The sequence below is a fragment of the Sorex fumeus genome, unplaced genomic scaffold (genome assembly GCF_029834395.1).
Source record: "Sorex fumeus unplaced genomic scaffold, SorFum_2.1 ptg000038l, whole genome shotgun sequence".
Classification (NCBI taxonomy): Eukaryota; Metazoa; Chordata; class Mammalia; order Eulipotyphla; family Soricidae; genus Sorex; species Sorex fumeus.
In genome coordinates this window covers 9,651,759-9,669,526 of record NW_026606095.1, presented here as the reverse complement: position 1 = coordinate 9,669,526, position 17,768 = coordinate 9,651,759, and the positions used below count along the sequence as shown (strand labels likewise).

General features: G+C 38.7%; 1 protein-coding gene across 1 annotated transcript in view; it reads left to right on the top strand.

Annotated features, from left to right (window-relative positions):
- Window positions 1–2,957: 2,957 nt before the first annotated feature.
- Window positions 2,958–17,768, top strand: part of LOC130028043 (cytochrome P450 1A1-like) — a 59,917-nt gene continuing 45,106 nt past the window's right edge. The window contains exon 1 of the mRNA XM_056118798.1: window positions 2,958–3,172. The gene's annotated coding sequence lies outside the window, so the exon portion shown is untranslated. The remainder of the gene's footprint in view (window positions 3,173–17,768) is intronic.

Below are 17,768 nucleotides of genomic sequence, written 5' to 3'. Positions count from 1 at the left end.
TGGTAAACTTTTTTTTTCTTTGCTTTTTTGGGTCACACTAAGTAATGCACACGGGTTATTCCTGGTTCTGCACTCAGGAATTACTCCTGGCAGTGCTCAGGACCCCTATGGGATGCTGGGAATTGAACCTGGGTGGGCCGTGTGTAAGGCAAACACCCTACCCACGGTGCTAATGCTCCAGACCCTGGATTACAGTTTTAACTGTTGAATTAATAGAACTGTGGTGTCTATGGAAGCATTTATTTCTTGGACTCTAATTACCTGTGAGTTATGTTCTGTTTCATAGCCATAAAGAACTTCCTTGTATTTATGGAAAAGAGACATTGAAATAAGATCTGCTACTTTGGGACTGAAAGTAGAAGAGTAACTTGACTGGAAAGCTACTACACAGATGTCTCATGTTCAGATCCACACTAAAACTTGGACACTTTAGGAATGACCTGGCAAAAAGATAGTGATTGGAAATAAGCACTACTAGATTTATGCTCATACTGCCTAGAGAGGATGGAGAGGTTGCTTTGGAAGCAGTGGAAGAAGCCGGGGAGTTGCATACATAAGCTGCTGATGCCTGGAATGTGGCAGCACTAATGAAATGGCACGTGCACATATAAATAGGAGGAGCTGTCACATATAAACAGCAAGAGTTGTATGTACATCCCTTTTAGCCTTTTGGGTTTTTTTTAATGCCCCAGTTGTTGGCAGGTACAAGAAACCAGAGAGAAGGGGAAAGATTACTTGAAGAGTCACCAACTCAGCATAAAATAGCAGCACACAGAAGAATGGATTTGGATATGATAGAGTTGGCTAATAATGGTTAAATAACCAGTGCAGCATGAAATTGACAGTCAATTTAGTCTGTTGTGCAACAATGAAGCAAAAGACTTGAATTGGCTTATTTTCCTTAGACTAGTAGTATGCGTTTATTGTTAAAAGTTTAGAAAAAAGACTTACACATTTTTGTGCTTGGGTTTCAGTTATACAATGATCAAATTTTATAATATACCCATCCCTCCACCAGTGCCCATTCTCCACCACCACTAATTCCAGTATCCCTCCAGCCCCCATCCCCCCTTCCCACCCTGCCTCTGTATATACGTATATATGGTATTTATCTGTGTGTTTCCAAAGGAAGGCATGGTAGCATGGGCATGAGACACTCGAACATTGAGTGGCGAAGAGCTGTTCCCCTGGCAGGCTCATGGTGATGAATTGACAGGGGTCCGGGGAACAGAGAAACAGGGAACTGCACCTCAGGCTTGTTGATAGTCTCTCTACTTTGATCACATTCAATATTTTGACACCAGACCCACCATTATTATTTGAGATTTTACCCCAACACTCAGATCTGCTGAAAGGGCAACAGTAGACAATTTGTTTTCTATTGCTGGTTATGAATAACATATGATGTCGCGTGGCTGCAGTAGTGGCTGTGCAATTTTGAAATTCTGAAATTTTAACATTTAAGTCTGGAGGGATTTCTACCAAGACCTGCTGGTTTCTGAGATCTGCTCCTGAGTCTCTGGGATCATGGCTGTTAAGCAGCTCGATCAGGAGCCAGAAAGGCCATTCGTGGGTGATGACTTGGGGTCTCTTGGGGGGGGGGGGGGAGGACAGGACTGGCTCCACCCTCATCCATGAGGCCCAAAATGTCTTGTCACTGCAGGCCCAAACCTGACTGTCCAATGGCCTCTGGAGGATGACAGCCACCGAGCCACCAGGGGGAAGCAGGTGGAGGGACAATTCCCTTTCACCCCTGGGGTGGCCTGGTGACAGTAACCTACTGCGTGGTCCGGACTCATTTCTGCCAAAAGCCGCTGGGCTTTGAGATTTGAAAAAAACAATTTCTTGAATGCAAGTTAGTCTCTCTCTCTCTCTCTCTCTCTCTCTCTCTCTCTCTCTCTCTCTCTCTCTCTCTCTCTCTCTCTTCTCTCTCTCTCTCTCTCTCTCTCTCTCTCTCTCTCTCTCTCTCTCGCCCTCCCCTTTCTTTTTTTACTCTGCCATGTATGTCATATTATGATTTTAGGTTGAGACATTACTTGAATTATTCCATATTCCTTTGTGGAGCAGAAATTACAAACAAAAAATGCATATTGGGAGAAGCGAGAGGTTTGAGTGTGGGTTGTGATGAGAACAGCTGGGATGGAGACTGGAGGAGACGGCAAGGACATTTAACATAGATATAAATGGAACCGTTTAGCACAAAATTTTTAAATACCTTATTCTAGGAGGATAACTTAGAAATGAGTCTATTTTTTCTTACAAATATAAAATGGTAAATCTTAAAAACCATCTGCTCTTTTGAAAAGTTTAAGATCTGAATGTAGGTAAGTCGAAGTGAAAATATCTAGGCGGTTCTTGTGTTGCCAAGCAACGTTGCTAATCTAAGATTAACAATAAAATGCTATAAAAAAATTTGGCCACAACAAATGTGTCTCCGAAGCAAATGAGTCAGCATCGTGTCTTTTTAGGAGGAGTTTTTAGAAAGCTTCCCCCCACAAAAAATTCCCTAGCAAGAATAAAATTGTCTTTAGGATATTTTGTCTTGTTTTTAAAGGCAAACTCTTATACCTCAAGTTCCTCAAAGCAGATACAGCAAAGGAGCTAAAATGAATACTCTTCCATCCTATGAAAGTGCTCACAATGAAATGAGAAGATCAACTCAACAAGTCGAGATAAGGAACCCATACTGCTACTCAGAGGACAGAAGACTCTGGCTAGAGTCCACGAACCAGGATGTAGGAATCCTACCTGAATCTCCCTATGGCACTGAAGGTCAAGAAGAGGCCGAAAACGCATGTTTGATCTCTTGTTGCTGGAAATGTTCCATTTAGATATAACACACTTTTTCTGCTTGCTCAAACATCAGTTCCAACTTCAGCTTTTTTTTTTTTTGTTTACCTGTTTTAACCTTCAAACCTGCTTAGAAGTGAAGTTTGTAAGAAGAGACTTTGCTCATTCCTATTTAATGAATCTGACAGGACGGAACTTCTGAGAACTTTTAGCAAATGATTCCAATTAATTCATGGGTCTCATCTCTGAAGATCTATGTTTATTTAAAAGTCAAATTAAGCTTTGGTTTCTAGTGGCAATAAGGAAGAGGACTGATGGAAATGAAAGAAGAAACTCCTCTTCTCTGACATAAGATTCTGGCAAGAATGAGAAAGATAACATGGTAATGATATTCACATATATGCATTGATTTTTATCACCCCCCCAACAGAGTGCATGTACCCTTTCTAGATGTTCTTTCATGAGGATGATAAAAACTGATCATTGTTGGCTCAGAATTTTTGATTGGCTTTTGTGACCTCTCAGGAAAATTTAGCTATGGTTAATTAAAATGGAAGATACTTTTGAGGTTCGGACTTTGAAATGACCTCTTGGATTTTTATTACCCTTTGTTTATTAGACTATCACCTATTGTTGTGTATGTTCACCAGCTGTGTTAACATCTTTGGATGAGTTATAAGAATGGGTATGCACATTTTTTTCACGTTGGTTGAATACATTTTATTTATCTGTTACTATCACTTGTTATTACAGCACATCAAAGAGAAGTGATATGATACTATGCAATGGTCATTCTTTGCCATGGCATCAAGTATGGTATTTTTTAAAAACTAGAAAGTTATAATTGAGAGACTAAAAATTTATTTTTGTTATTGAAGTGCTGAGTTTTCTAATTGTTATTTAAAGCTAAACTGGCCAGTGGCCTTGAAATGATAAGAAGTATAGCTTTCAGGTGAAATAGAATATATGTTTACTATTCTATATTGCTAATTTAATGTGATTTTGTAATTCTTCACTGATAAAAGTAAAACCAGCCAATTTAAATTTTTGTTTGTTTATTTTGGGGCCACACCGGCAACATTCAGAGATCACTGCTGGCAGACTCAGAGACCTCAGCAGCCAATTTTATAAAATGTGGAAATATAAGAAAAAGGAAAGAAGAAGAAATTCTGTGCATTCTTAACATTCTAAAATGCATGCGATTATTTTTTCCAATTTCCACCTCCTTTATTTTTTAATCTACCTAAAATGACTTCCTTTGTCTCCAGCAATAATATTTTTAATAATATTTCTACTCTACATCCTATCATTACAAAATAGAAAGTAAATATATTATACTATGAGTAAAATGCTGCCATATAAAAATATTACATTTATTTATTTTGATAAGGAACAGCTCATTTAAAAAATTTAAATTAGTGATTCATGGTTTCATATAATTCCAATGCCTTTAAAATATTTTTGTATCACTTAGTAAATCTTAAATAATGAAATATGTATTCTTCTGACCATTATGCATTTTGTTTCATTATGAATGGATTCATCTAAACAGAAATCTAAAGATAGAACTGTATTTACAAATTTGGTCTAAACTTCCAGTTTCTGTTTTTTTTTTCCTGTCATTTGTAGTTTCTGTTTTTTATATTGTTAATGCCACAATATGGCAAAATTCTAACTTTAAATTTGAAATTTGCATTTAATCACCTTTTTTTAAAATATATGTGGTGAAAATAGAAGGCATTTATATTGATTTAGAAAAAATGTTCAAAGAGAAATTGTCATTTTTGTTAAAACTAGTATTTATACTTTGGTAAATTTATTTTAGAAACAGTGTCTTAAAATATTAGTGTTATAAAACTGTGGATTTCACTATACCCATTAATAATTACATTTAGAAGACATATTTTGGAAACAATATTGAATAAGTTTATCCTTAAAATAATTTAAAAGTTGTTTTAGTAAAAATGATCAATGTCATTTAACAAGAAACTATATGCTCTAGAACTCATTTTTTTTTAAATGATTGGGCTTTTAATTTATCTAGTCTGATTGACCAATTCCTAGATTGTGTTCTTATTTTGTACATCAAAATGCATAAAATAGAGGGTGGATAGAAAAGTAATAAAAATCACTCTTCGAAAAAATTTATCCTACAATGAACTATATAGCTCACTAGATTTTCTTGTTTCTATTTTTATATTTTGACCTGGGGGGGTGGGGGGGGCAGTCACTCAACAGTGTTCAGGGGTTATTCCCATATCAGTGCTTGTTGGTCACATACAAGGTTCAAGGTTCTTCTGGGAACACGTGATGCTGGAGATCAGATCTAGGTCTCTGGAATGCAAAGAATACACACTAGTCCTTTAACTAAATATTCAGCCCCTCCCAGTAGATTCTGAAATACTCACAGTAGTCAGAAAACATGAAAGTATAATGGCTAAAAGCAATGTTTCTGCACCAGAAAGTCTGGATGAACTTTGTCATTTATAAACTGCAGGGTTGTAGGAAGCACTGGGTTTCTTTGTGCATAAGTTTTTCACATGTAAAGTAGGAATAGTGGCAGTGACTAATAGTGATTTAATGATTGTCACTGTCACTGTCCTCCTGTTGTTCATCAATTTGCTTGAGCAGGCACCAGTAACGGCTCCATTGTGAGACTTGTTGTTACTGTGTTTGGCATATCAAATACGTCATGGGGAGCTTGCCAGGCTTTGCCAAGCAGGTGTTATACTCTTGGTAGCTTGCCAGGCTCTCCGAGAGGGGTGGAGAAATCGAACCCGGCTTGGCTGGGCTGGCTGTGTGCAAGGCAAACACCCCACCGCGGTGCTATTGCTCCGCCCCACACATGTTAATATGTTTAAAATACTAACATGAGCGCTAGGCACTTAGAAAGTGCTCTGTAAATATGTTACTATTTTTATATTTATTAATAATGATGATTAGAATTTTTCTTCAGTTTCTGGGTAAGGAGTGATATTTGCTTCTCTCAATCACAGTGAATTTATAGATAAGCATAGGAAGAAGATGAGAAAAAAAACCTGATATTCTTAGTTTGGGGATTGTTCTAACCAACTGCTGTGACATTAAATTTTATTTTATTTGCTTTGCTATAATTTAATTTTTTAAAACGGTAGCAGTGATTCCCTTTGAGACTCATTATCAGAACTATTTTAATTTAAACTATCAATAATTATGTCCTATATAATGGTGCTTCAATATGACCACACATTTTTCTTTTTCATATTAGAAACCTTTATCATAGTAATCTTTTTCAATCATCAAAGTAAGAGTAAGTCTTGTGATATAAGTTAGCCATTAGGTATATTTTCTCAACATTTCACATTTAATCTATTGGAGTGATCTCTTATTTTAGAGGTTTTTTTAGCGGGTAGGGCGTTCGCCTTACACGCGGCCAACATGGCCGACCCGAGTTCGATTCCTCCGCCCCTCTCGGAGAGCCCGGCAAGCTACCGAGAGTATTCGATATGCCAGACACAGTAACAACGAAGTCTCCAATGGAGACGTTACTGGGCCCGCTCGAGCAAATCGACGATCAACGGGAGGGCCTTTACCTTTACCTTTTATTTTAAATGCATTTAGGGACAAGTATCAGACAACACATGCTTGGCTTTAAAGAAAAAAAATATTTGGTACAGTTCTAGGGATTCCCTGGTGAAATAAAAAGATGATTTGTGCTGGAGAGATAGTACAGTGGGTAAGATGCTTGCCTTGCAAGTAGCTAACCTTGGTCTGATCCCTGGCACTATGTATGGTCCCCTGAGTACCATTGAGTGATAACTGAGTGCAGAACCAGGGGTAAGCCCTGAGCATAGCCTGTGTTGCTCAAATCCCCAACACCCCAAAGTAAAAATATTATAGAAAAACGGCTAAAATATTTAATATTGAAAATAGATCAACATAAGTTGGCAACAGTATGCTCAAGCAAGAATAATAGAGATCTAACACTAATAAGATTACACAGAATCATCATGAATGAGCTTCCCAGGTTTCATATTTGGCGGATATTAAGAATTCTAGAACTTCTTAAAAGGAAAACCTTTAGTGATACGTATATCTAACTCATTACTTGGGAACTTTAACCAGAAATAATAACATACATAGAATTGGAATTGCACTTCTGATACATTCAAGTAGCAATAGCTTCAAGATTCAATTTTAATCTTTTCAAAAGATTTATAATACGTTTCATAAAAGAGGTACATTAGACTCTTCAAAGTTTTTCTGTCACCAACTTTCTCATGCCCTATTGTATAAGACACAACACATAGAGGATCAGGGTGATATAAATGAGGCTGAGTGGAACTACACCCCAAGAGAGTATGAGAAGTGATGTTATGTAACTTGTAAGGGTAGGTCATATAACGCTTCCATTTTCTTTTTTTTTTTTTTTTGACACTGGATTTAAATTTTTTTATTTTTTTTAAATGAATCACCATGAGATAGACTTACAAACTTTTGTGATTACGTTTCAGTCATACAATGATCAAGTACCCATCTCTCCACCACTGCCCATTCTCCACCACCAATGTTCCTAGTATCCCTCCCACAACCTCCACCCCAACCGCCCCCCTACCCTCCCTCCCTCTCTGTAGAAGGCACATTCCCTTTTACTTTCTCTCTCCACTTTGGTGTTATAGTTTGCAATACAGGTACTAAGTGGTCATCATGTTTGGTCCATAGTCTACTTTCAGCACGCATCTCCCATTCCAAGCAAGTCCTCCAAGCATCATTTACTTAGTGTTCCCTTCTCTATCCTACAGCACGTGAGGTTGACTTCTAAGCCATGGAGCGATCTTCCTGGCACTTATCTCTATTATCCTTGGGTGTTAGTCTCCCATTATGTTACTGTATATTCCACAGATGAGTACAGTCTTTGTATGTCTGTCCCTCTCCCTCTGACTCATTTCACTGAGCATGATACTCTACATGTCCATCCACTTACATGCAAATTTTATTATTTCACCTTTAATAACAACTGCATAGTATTCCATTGTGTACATGTACCAAGTTTCTTTAACCAGTCATCTGTTCTCAGGCAGTTGGGTTTTTTCCCAGATTCTGGCTGTTTTAAATAGTGCTGCAATAAACATACAAGTGCAGATGTTATTTCTACTGTACTTTTTTTTTTTATCTCCGGGATATATCCCAGAAGTGATATTGCTGGGCCAAATGGGAGTTCAATTTCTAGTTTTTTGAAAAATGTCCATATTGTTTTCCAAAAGGACTAAACCAGTCAGCTTAACAACAGCAGTGAAGGAGAGTCCCCTCCTCCCCACATCCACACCAACACCGGTTGCTTTTGTTCTTCTGGATGTGTGCCAGTCTCTGTGGTGTGAGATGATATCTCACTGTTGTCTGAATCTGCATATCCAGTATATCCCTGATGATTAGTGATAAAGAGCATTTTCTCATGTACCTTTGGCCATTCAAATTTCTTCTTTAAGAAAGTTTCTGTTCATTTCATTGCCCCATTTTTTTTTCTTTTTTTTTTCTTTTTTTTTTCCCTTTATTTTATTTTATTTTTTTTAAAGTTGTAGATTTACAATTTTTTGTGCTTTGGTTTCAATTATACAATGATCAGATACCCATCCCTCCACCAGTGCCCATTTTCCACCACCATGGATAATATCCCTCCCACCCCCATCCCCCCATCCCCCCTGTCTCTGTGGCAGGGCAATCCCCTGTGTTCTCTCTTTCCTTTTGGGTGTTGTGGTCTGCAAAAGAGGCATTGAGTGGCAAACATGTTCAGTCCATAGTCTACTTTCGACATGCATCTCCCCTCCTGGGAGGATCCTCCAAACATACTTTATTTGGTGCTCCCTTCTCTATCTGAACTGCCCTTTCCTCTAGGATACCTGGCTGGCCTCTAAGTTATGGAGTAATCCTCCTGGTGCTGATCTCAGCTATTCTTGGGTATTAATCTCATATTTTGTTACTTTATATCCCCCAGATGAATGCAATCTTTCTATGTCTGTCCCTCTCTTTCTGACTCATTTCGCTTAGCATGATACTTTCCATATTGTACCACTTGTATGTAAATTTCATGACTTCATCTTTTCTAAGAGCTACATAGTACTCCATTGTGTAGATGTACCAAAGTTTCTTTAACCAGTCATCTGTTCTTGGGCATTCAGGTTTCTTCCAGTTTCTGGCTATTGTAAAGAGTGCTGCAATGAACAAACAAGTGCAGATGTCACTTCGACTATACATTTTTGCCTCTCTGGGATATATTCCCAGGAGTGGTATTGCTGGGTCAAATGGGAGCTCAATTTCTAATTTTTTGAGAATCGTCCATACTGTTTTCCAGAAGGGCTGAACCAGTGGACATTCCCACCAACAGTGAAGGAGTGTCCCTTTCTCGCCACATCCACGCCAGCATCGGTTGCTTTTGTTCTTTTGAATGTGGGCCAGTCTCTGAGGTGTGAGATGGTATCTCATTGTGGTTTTGATCTGCATCTCCCTGATGATTAATGATGTAGAGCATTTTCTCATGTGCTTTTTTGCCATTCGGATTTCTTCTTTGAGAAAGTTTCTGTTCATTTCATTGCCCCATTTTTGGATGGGGTTGGATGTTTTCTTCTTGTGGAGTTTAAACGCTTCCATTTTCCATTTCTCTCTCTCTCTCTCTGTCTCTCTCTCCCTCTCTCTCCGTCTCCACCCTCCCTCACCCCTCTTCCCACTTGGAACCCAGCCACCTTGTAAGAAATTCAGACCACAAAGAGAAACCACATAGTGTTCCTATCAGGAGACCTCACTAATGTCAATTCTCAGCCCTCCATTATCAACCTCCAGAAATATGCTGGGAAAAGATTTCAGATGATTCCAGGCTCCTGTTTTTCCAGAATTCCAGACATTGTGGATTAGAGACATGCGGTGCCAGTTAAGTAAGCCCTAACCAACAGAAATTTGAAACAGCAAAATCAAGAGAGATGGTAAACAGTTGCTGTTTTACACCACTGAGATTTTGCAATAATTTGTTTTGTGATTTTTGACTCAGACTGTTATCTTAACTAGTCAGTGATCTGGGTGAAAACATTTTCCTTTTTTCTTCCATTTAATTGGAATTAATTGAGCATACAGATAGAAGAAGAAGTGAATATAGAAAACTCAAGATATTTATCTGCTAGTGAGATAAGTCATAGGTCTATTTCTTTCTTAAATAGGGAATAAACCCCTTGGAAGACATTTCTTGTATCTTGGGAGACCTTGCTTTTCAATAGGAGAGACCTAATCACATTGTATGGTAAAATTTTTAAAAGAATGGATAAGACATTGAAGGTGTTTGCATGTGTATGTGTGTATGTATGTGTGTATGTGTGTGTGAGAGAGAGGTAGAGATAGAGAGAAAGACAGAGTCACAGACTGAGACAGACAAACAGATGGACAGACAGACACAGACACAGAGAGACAGAGAAAGATTCTTATGAAACATTTTCCCCAGAATGTGGGGCATGGAAAGTCTATGAGGGAGCAGAAGCACTAACCATATCTAAAGGGGATTTCTCATAAAATGATGTTAAGTGCTTTGAACTGGAGATCTGTTTATTACAGGTGAGTTGGTGAGCGGGGTTTGTTATGCCCAATGATTTCTAATTTCTCTGTGATATTTAACATCATTACATTTGCAGCATAAAAATGGATGACACCATTGAACTGCAGTAAATATCTGGGGAAATAAGATAAGGAGTTTGTTAGGGACAGACAAAAGGATTCAAAGTGGTGTGAGGGCTAAGTATCCCATATATTCCTGAGCGCTCAATTTGTTTCATTTTATTTCTCAGTATATCTTCCCTGAGATCTCATATTCCCAATATTCTCTATTGTGAATAACTACTTATGACAGTATTTATAAATCAATAATATTTCGTGTATTAAAGAAGCAACAAGTCTATTAGCATGGATTTTTATGTGTGTGGGAACTGTGGCTGGAGAGATAGCACAGAGGGTAGGGCATTTGCCTTGCACACAGCCAACTCTGGTTTGATTCCTCCATCCCTCTCGGAGAGCCCTGCAAGCTATCGAGAGTATCCTGCTCACATGGCAGAGCCTGGTAAGCTCCATGTGGCATATTCAACATGTCAAAAATAGTAACAACAACTCTCACAATGGAGATGTTACTTGTGCCCGCTCGAGCAAATCGATGAACAAGGGGAGGACAGTACTACAGTACAGTATAGTGCGGGAACTGAAATTTGAAAAGTCTTTTAAAATTCAACAGCACATGCCCAGTCTAGATGTATGTCCAATCCATAGTTTAGTATTTACATTTCTTCAGTTTTGATCTCATGACCAGTTACTGCCTTTCTGTAGCCTCATACGGAATCAAAGCTCTCCTGCCACAAATATGCTCTCAAAAGAGGTTTATAGGAACTTCTGTAACTTGTGCTACACTGATGGATCATTGAATATTTTTGCTAATTGAAAATCTGGAGTCAAGGATTTTTTTGCTTCTATTTGCCAAATTAAGTTTATGGAACGCTTAATCATTGTCACTGTCACTTCTGTTGTTTATAGATTTGCTCGAGCGGACCCAGTAACGTCTCCATTGTGACACTTGTTACTGTGTTTGGCATATCGAATATGTCATGGGTAGTTTGCCGGGCTGGGGAGATACTCTCGGAGCTTGCCAGTCTATCTGAGAGGGGTGGAGGAATCGAACCTGGGTTGGCCAGGTCAGTCGCGTGCAAGGCAAACACACTACCCGCTGTGCTATCACTCCAGCCCTTAACTACAGAATCTTTAAATAGCATCATGAAAACTCAAACTCTATACATCTTAGAGAAAGGCTCCACAGGAAGGCTCCTTACAATTCTGGCCAGACTGAAGGAGAGGGCATTCCCAGGAAAAGTTAACCAAAAAGGGGACTCTTTAGGTTTTTCAGCTTTAAGGTATCTCTGGGCAACTTTACTTTTTCTTTTTCTTTTCTTCCTTGTTGTTAAATCAGAAGCCACCGAAGGGGCAAGAAATAGGACAGCCGGGTGAAACTCTTGCCTTGCCCATGACCCAATCGGCTTTGATCTCTGCACCCCTTATGGTTCCATGTGCATCGCCAGGAGTGATCCCTGAGCCCAGAGTCAAAAGGAAGCCCTGAGCTTAAGTGTGCTCAATCAAATGACAACAAAACAAAGCAACTCAAACAAATTAAGATGAAGAAATCCCAGACCAAATCCTTGTTCCCTCTCCCTTTGCTTTCTAAGAAGAATGAAATCACATACCCTTTATGAGGAGGCGACTACTTATTTGCTCTCCTTCTTCTTTAAAAAGAAAACAGAAAAGAAAAGAAAAGAAGAAAAGAAAAGAAAAGAAAAGAAAAGAAAAGAAAAGAAAAGAAAAGAAAAGAAAAGAAAGCATTTTGCCCCTGATTTCGCCTATTGAAACTTCTCTCATTCTCCTTTTCTGGGTCTAATGCTTGTTGTTTTCAAAAAGTGCCATCTCATGGTGCTTCGTATCTGTTAGTGCTGGAGAAAGCTTGAATAGCTTTTGTACAAAACTTTTTATGTTATCTTGAAACTTTGCATCTCTAGTATTGGGACACAGCAACCATCCCATCCGGGCTGGCAGTGTGACCTTTGAAAATTTTCTTTCACTACCCAGTTCCCCCTTTTTAAAAGTGAGGTTCTGTGAGTTCTGTTTGGTGTGCATCCACCCAAAAAGATGGACATCATTGGATCAAAAGACCGTCTCCTTTGAAATGGCCTCTTTGGGAGTTGATTGAGAGTAAGATAAACAAGTGATACAATTGTTTTGTCACTGAAAAGTGGCATGAGTCTTTTGGAAATAAAGAACCAGTCCCTCAAAAAAACAATAACAACAACAACAAAAATAACTCTGTTTATAGGATGCAGAACCTTCTTTAAGTCATAGTCCTCAGACATATTTTATACTTTGATACATTTTATACTGTATTTTTATACATTCTTTGCTTGTCATGCTTAGAAGATATGGCGGTTATCAATAATTTGAGTTAGGAGACGGGCTTAATTTCCAAAATTCATTTTTTAAATTTATTTATTTTTATTAGTGAAACACCATGAGATACAGTTGTAGACTTACAAGTTGTTGTGTTTGGGTTTCAGTTATACAGTGATCAGGTACCCGTCCCTCCACCAGTGCCCATTCTCCACCCCTACCAATCCCAGTATCCCTCCCACCCCTCCCATCCCCCATCCCACCTTGCCTCTGTGGCAGGGCCCTCCCTTTTGTTCTTTCTTTCCTTTTGGGTGCTGTGGTCTGCAAAAGAGACATTGGGTGGCAATCATGTTCGGTCTATAGACTACTTTCAGCATGCTTCTCCCATCCTGGGCAGATCTTCCCAGTACCCTTTATTTGGTGCTCCCTTCTCTATCTGAGCTGCCTTTGCCCCTAGAGTGTGCGACTGGCTTCTAAGCCACGGAGTGAACAACCTGGTATTTATCACAGCTGCTCTTGGGTGTTAAAAATTCAGTTGTCTTCTCAGTTGATAACTTGCAACTGCTCTTGAAAAATTTTGCTAGACTTTATTTTAAAGGATTAGGGGAAGACTTTATTTTAAAATATTAGGGAAAGAATACGAAGACAAGTGTTCTTTTTAAAGTCTTATCTATCATAGTCGTTGTGAGAACAGGCTAAATAATGCCATGCATTTTTCAATAAGTGAGGAATTTTACTATCTCACTTTGTTACTCAATGTGACTTTTCAACTACGTCAAAATTAAAAATAAAAGCATTCACTCTTGGTATTCGAGGGCAGGCTGCTTCCTTGAAGATTACCCAAAACAGAACTAAGCAGAGTCTTTGTTTGCAAGAACATCCTCCACATTCACCTGACCTTCACTGAGAGGGGTTTCTAAAGAAAAGAACATCATCTTATGAAGCCAGAAACTAACTGCAAGCACTCCAAGACCATAGTACTATCAGCAGATAACCCGTCACTCCATCAAAGTCTGGTATTTTGCTGCTTAGTATTTCGAATAGCCAAGAATGACAAAATCAGACAAGGACAGTTAGCAGCTATGTTAAATATTGGTAAAAACAGAAACCTTCTATAATCGTGTCTTATGCCTGGCAAGCTTCCCGTGACGTATTCGATATGCCAAACACAGTAACAACAAGTCTCACAATAGAGACGTTACTGGGCCCGCTTGAGCAAAATCGATGAACAACGGGAGGACAGTGCTATCAAAGATAACTTTATTGTTCAAAATAAAAAGGAACAGATATTACTCTAATCTAATATAATTGACCTTTGCCTTTTATTTCCTTACTTGTTTTCCACACCCAGCTCTGCTCTGGGTTTACTCTTGACTCTGTTTTCAGGGATCACTCCTGGCATCTGGGAACGTTATGGAATGCTAGGGATTGAGCCCAGGTCAGCTGTGTCGAAGGCAAGCTTCTTACCTATTGTATTTTCACTTTTACCCCACCATTACCTTTTCATTATTTTAATGTTTCATTGAAACATTATTTCGAAGGTTTTATTATTTCTTATCAACTAAACAAAGAACTGTTAAGTTGCTCAAACAAATTAACTTCAATTCCCAGTAGCAGTAGCCAGTAGTGGCAACTATTTCCTTGGAATCTTTCTCAAATTACCAAACATATGTCAAATGCTCCCCGTTTTCTTTATAACTTTCTACTGATTTCCCCCTGTGGTTTTCCAGAGTATCATGGTTTTTCTTATTTCAGTCAGTCAACAGAAGAATTTGTCCTACAAAAAAAGTGTGTTCCAAGTAGTTTTGAACTGGAAAATATGTCCATTCTATTACATGTGCATTTTGGTAAATCAGAGAAAAGCTAGAAAACCCCAGAATATAGTAACATGTTCAAAGAGAGGTAACTAGTAGCACTAAGAAGGATTCCAAGTATGCAACTAAAAGAGGAGGGCTTTGGAGATAATATGGAAGGAGAAAATTATCACTAGCAACTATTTATGGAGATAGTACTTAGCAGATACAGGACTGAAATGTTGAAAGCTCATGGTTGTTTGAAGGAGAATGATTGATTTTATGTGTGAATTTGCTTAAATCTATAGTCAATGTGAGATCATTAGGTACAAAGTTTGTACTGGGCATTGAGATTTGAAAATGCAATGAAGAACAGAAACGAAATATATGTTTCCCTCTACATAGAGGTGTAGTGAATGGGCAAAATACACATAACTTAGATAATTTTAAGTTATTTAAAATTATATAAATTCTAATCATATAAATTTATTCGTGTTCTTTATGTCATGAGAAAGAGTCTATGTGATGTCAAAAGACTAAACAAGTGTGTGTAAGTTACAGATAATTTTCTTGGAGCAGTATACAAAAATGAGGGTGAGTCAAATAGGTGAAGGGAAAATAAAGAAGTATCCCTGTGAGAAAGGAAAACATTGTTTGAATATCCTTTGGTGAGAAAAACTATAAGCACAAAACCACAAAATATCATTGGAATGCCAATGGCTCTAGGCTAATCCAAGTAAGAGAAGATAAAGGTAAATAGGGTTACAATTAGCAAAATATTTTACGACAGGGCTTGGAAAACTCTAAGGCTCTGAATTAAACACCTACTTATATCTGAAGTCTTCTTAGATCACAGCCATCTGTTTGTAAATATGTTACCTATGGCTTTATTTTTTTTATTATAGTAATAACATTGAAAGTTGTAATATAGCGAATCACTTATTTACAACTAAATACCTAAAACACTTCTGTAATGCTTTAGGGATGTTTAATGATCCTTATGAGAAGCTAAACCAGTAACATTGTCTTTATTGAAATAAAAACAGATCATCAATGGGGTAGAAAAGATTTCTTTGGTTATCACATGGTGAGTTCACATGGTGAGTTCACATGGTGAGGAGATTTCAGAGAATAAGTGAATATTGAATGTTGAACAATGGCAGTAATTTAAGTAAGAGATAAAGTGTCTAGAATAAAGATGTTGTGGAGATGGAGAGAAGTATGATGATTCAGATTTGTGAAATGCAGCCGTCAGAAGTAATATCTGGCTTCCAACTTCTACAACTTAGAAAGAAGGTAATCCAATATGCTGATACAGTTGATGTTTTAAAAACAGACTTTTTCGTATTTATTTTTACCTAAAAGAGAAGATTATAAGTTAAGTCTGGGTGTGTCAATTTTGAGTTCACTTTGAAAAACCCAAGAGATGTGTGTTAGCCAGTTGTGTGTAGGGTACCAAAATGAAAAGATGGATTCTAATTATATATTTCTCTTCTATTGCTACAATTTATAACCAACCAACAGAGACAAATTAGAACATAAATTGCAAATCAGGGACTCTTTAGATTCATAGAATTGATGTATGTAGGTTAGGTAAGCCCCCTGCACGCCCCCCACCCCCCTCAGGCCACACACACACACCATGGCAGTGAAATTTCTGAGATGTAACAAAGCAACTAGTCCTAAGTCTATCCCACCTTGTGGATACATATAGCAAAACCTGATAAGACCATCAGCAGTTGAATCTGAGGAGAATCAAACTCTCCCTGTAGAAATAACCTGAAGGAAAATACTGGTGAACCTTCAATTCCTTCCTTCAACTGATTAACCCTCAACTAGCCCAGACCAGAGAAGGCTGAACCCAGTCTCTCATAGCAGGAACAAAGGTCAAGAAAAGGACCTTCAGTGTTAGTCTCCTATTTTGTTACTTTATGTTCCCCAGATGAATGCAATCTTTCTGTGTCTATCCTGGTCTTTCTGACTCATTTCGCTTAACATGATACTTTCCATGTAGTACCACTTGTATGTAAATTTCATGACTTCACCTTTTCTAACAGCTACGTAGTACTCCATTGTGTAAATGTACCAAAGTTTCTTTAACCAGTCATCTGTTCTTGGGCACTCAGGTTTTTTCCAGATTCTGGCTACTGTAAACAGTGCTGCAATGAACAAACAAGTGCAGATGTCACTTCGACTATACTTTTTTGCCTCTCCGGGATATATTCCCAGGAGTGGTATTGCTGGGTCAAATGGGAGCTCAATTTCTAATCTTTGAGACTCGTCCATACTGTTTTCCAAAAGGGTTGAACCAGTCGGCATTCCCACCAGCAGTGAAGGAGGGTCCCTTCCTCGCCATATCCATGCCAGCACTGGTTGCTTTTGTTCTTTTGGATGTGGGCCAAGAGTGGCCGAGATTAGTACCAGAAATTTTGCTCCATGACTTGGAGGCCAGCCACACGTGCTTGGGGAAAAGGGAGCTCAGATAGAGAAGGGAACACCAAATAAAGTGTGCTGGGAGGATCCTCCCAGGTTGGGAGATGCATGCTGAAAGTAGACTATAGAGGGAACGTGATTGCCACTCAATGCCTCTCTTGCAAACCACAGCACCCAAGAGGAGAGAAAGAACAAAAGGGATTGCCCTGCCACAGAGACAGGATGAGATGGTGGGGTGGGGGAGGGTGGGAGGGATACTGGGACCCGTGGTGGTGGAAAATGGGCACTGGTGGAGGGATGGGTGTTTGATCATTGTATAATCGAAACCCAAGCACAAAAATTTATAAATCTACAACTGTACCTCATGGTGTTTCACAAATAAATAAATAAAAAGAAAAAGAAAAGGAGCTTCAAAGAAGACCACTCTACCCACTTTGCAACAGCCCTAGCATCAAACACTTATATTGTTAGAAAACCCCACATAAGGGTGTCTTGGAGAAACCCTTTAAAAGCCAACTTGATCAAAGCCCTACACATATGCTGCCTGAGGCCATGTGCTGCTTGTAACCAGGTAGCTGAGCACATGTGTCACCTGAGCACATGTGGCGCCCACTTCTCCCTTCTTGAGATGGGTACTTTCCTCTCTAATGCTGGGACGTGTCTAGGGGCTCTCTCAGCCCTTGGAGAAGCCAGTGTTCTCCCTTGAGTGTGTTACTCACTCTCACTTTTTCTCCCTCCTCACCTTCAAAAACTTGCAAACAAAGTCTGTTCTACCTCACTGCTCATCTACTCCTGAAATTCTTTTCTGTGAGGTGAGATAAG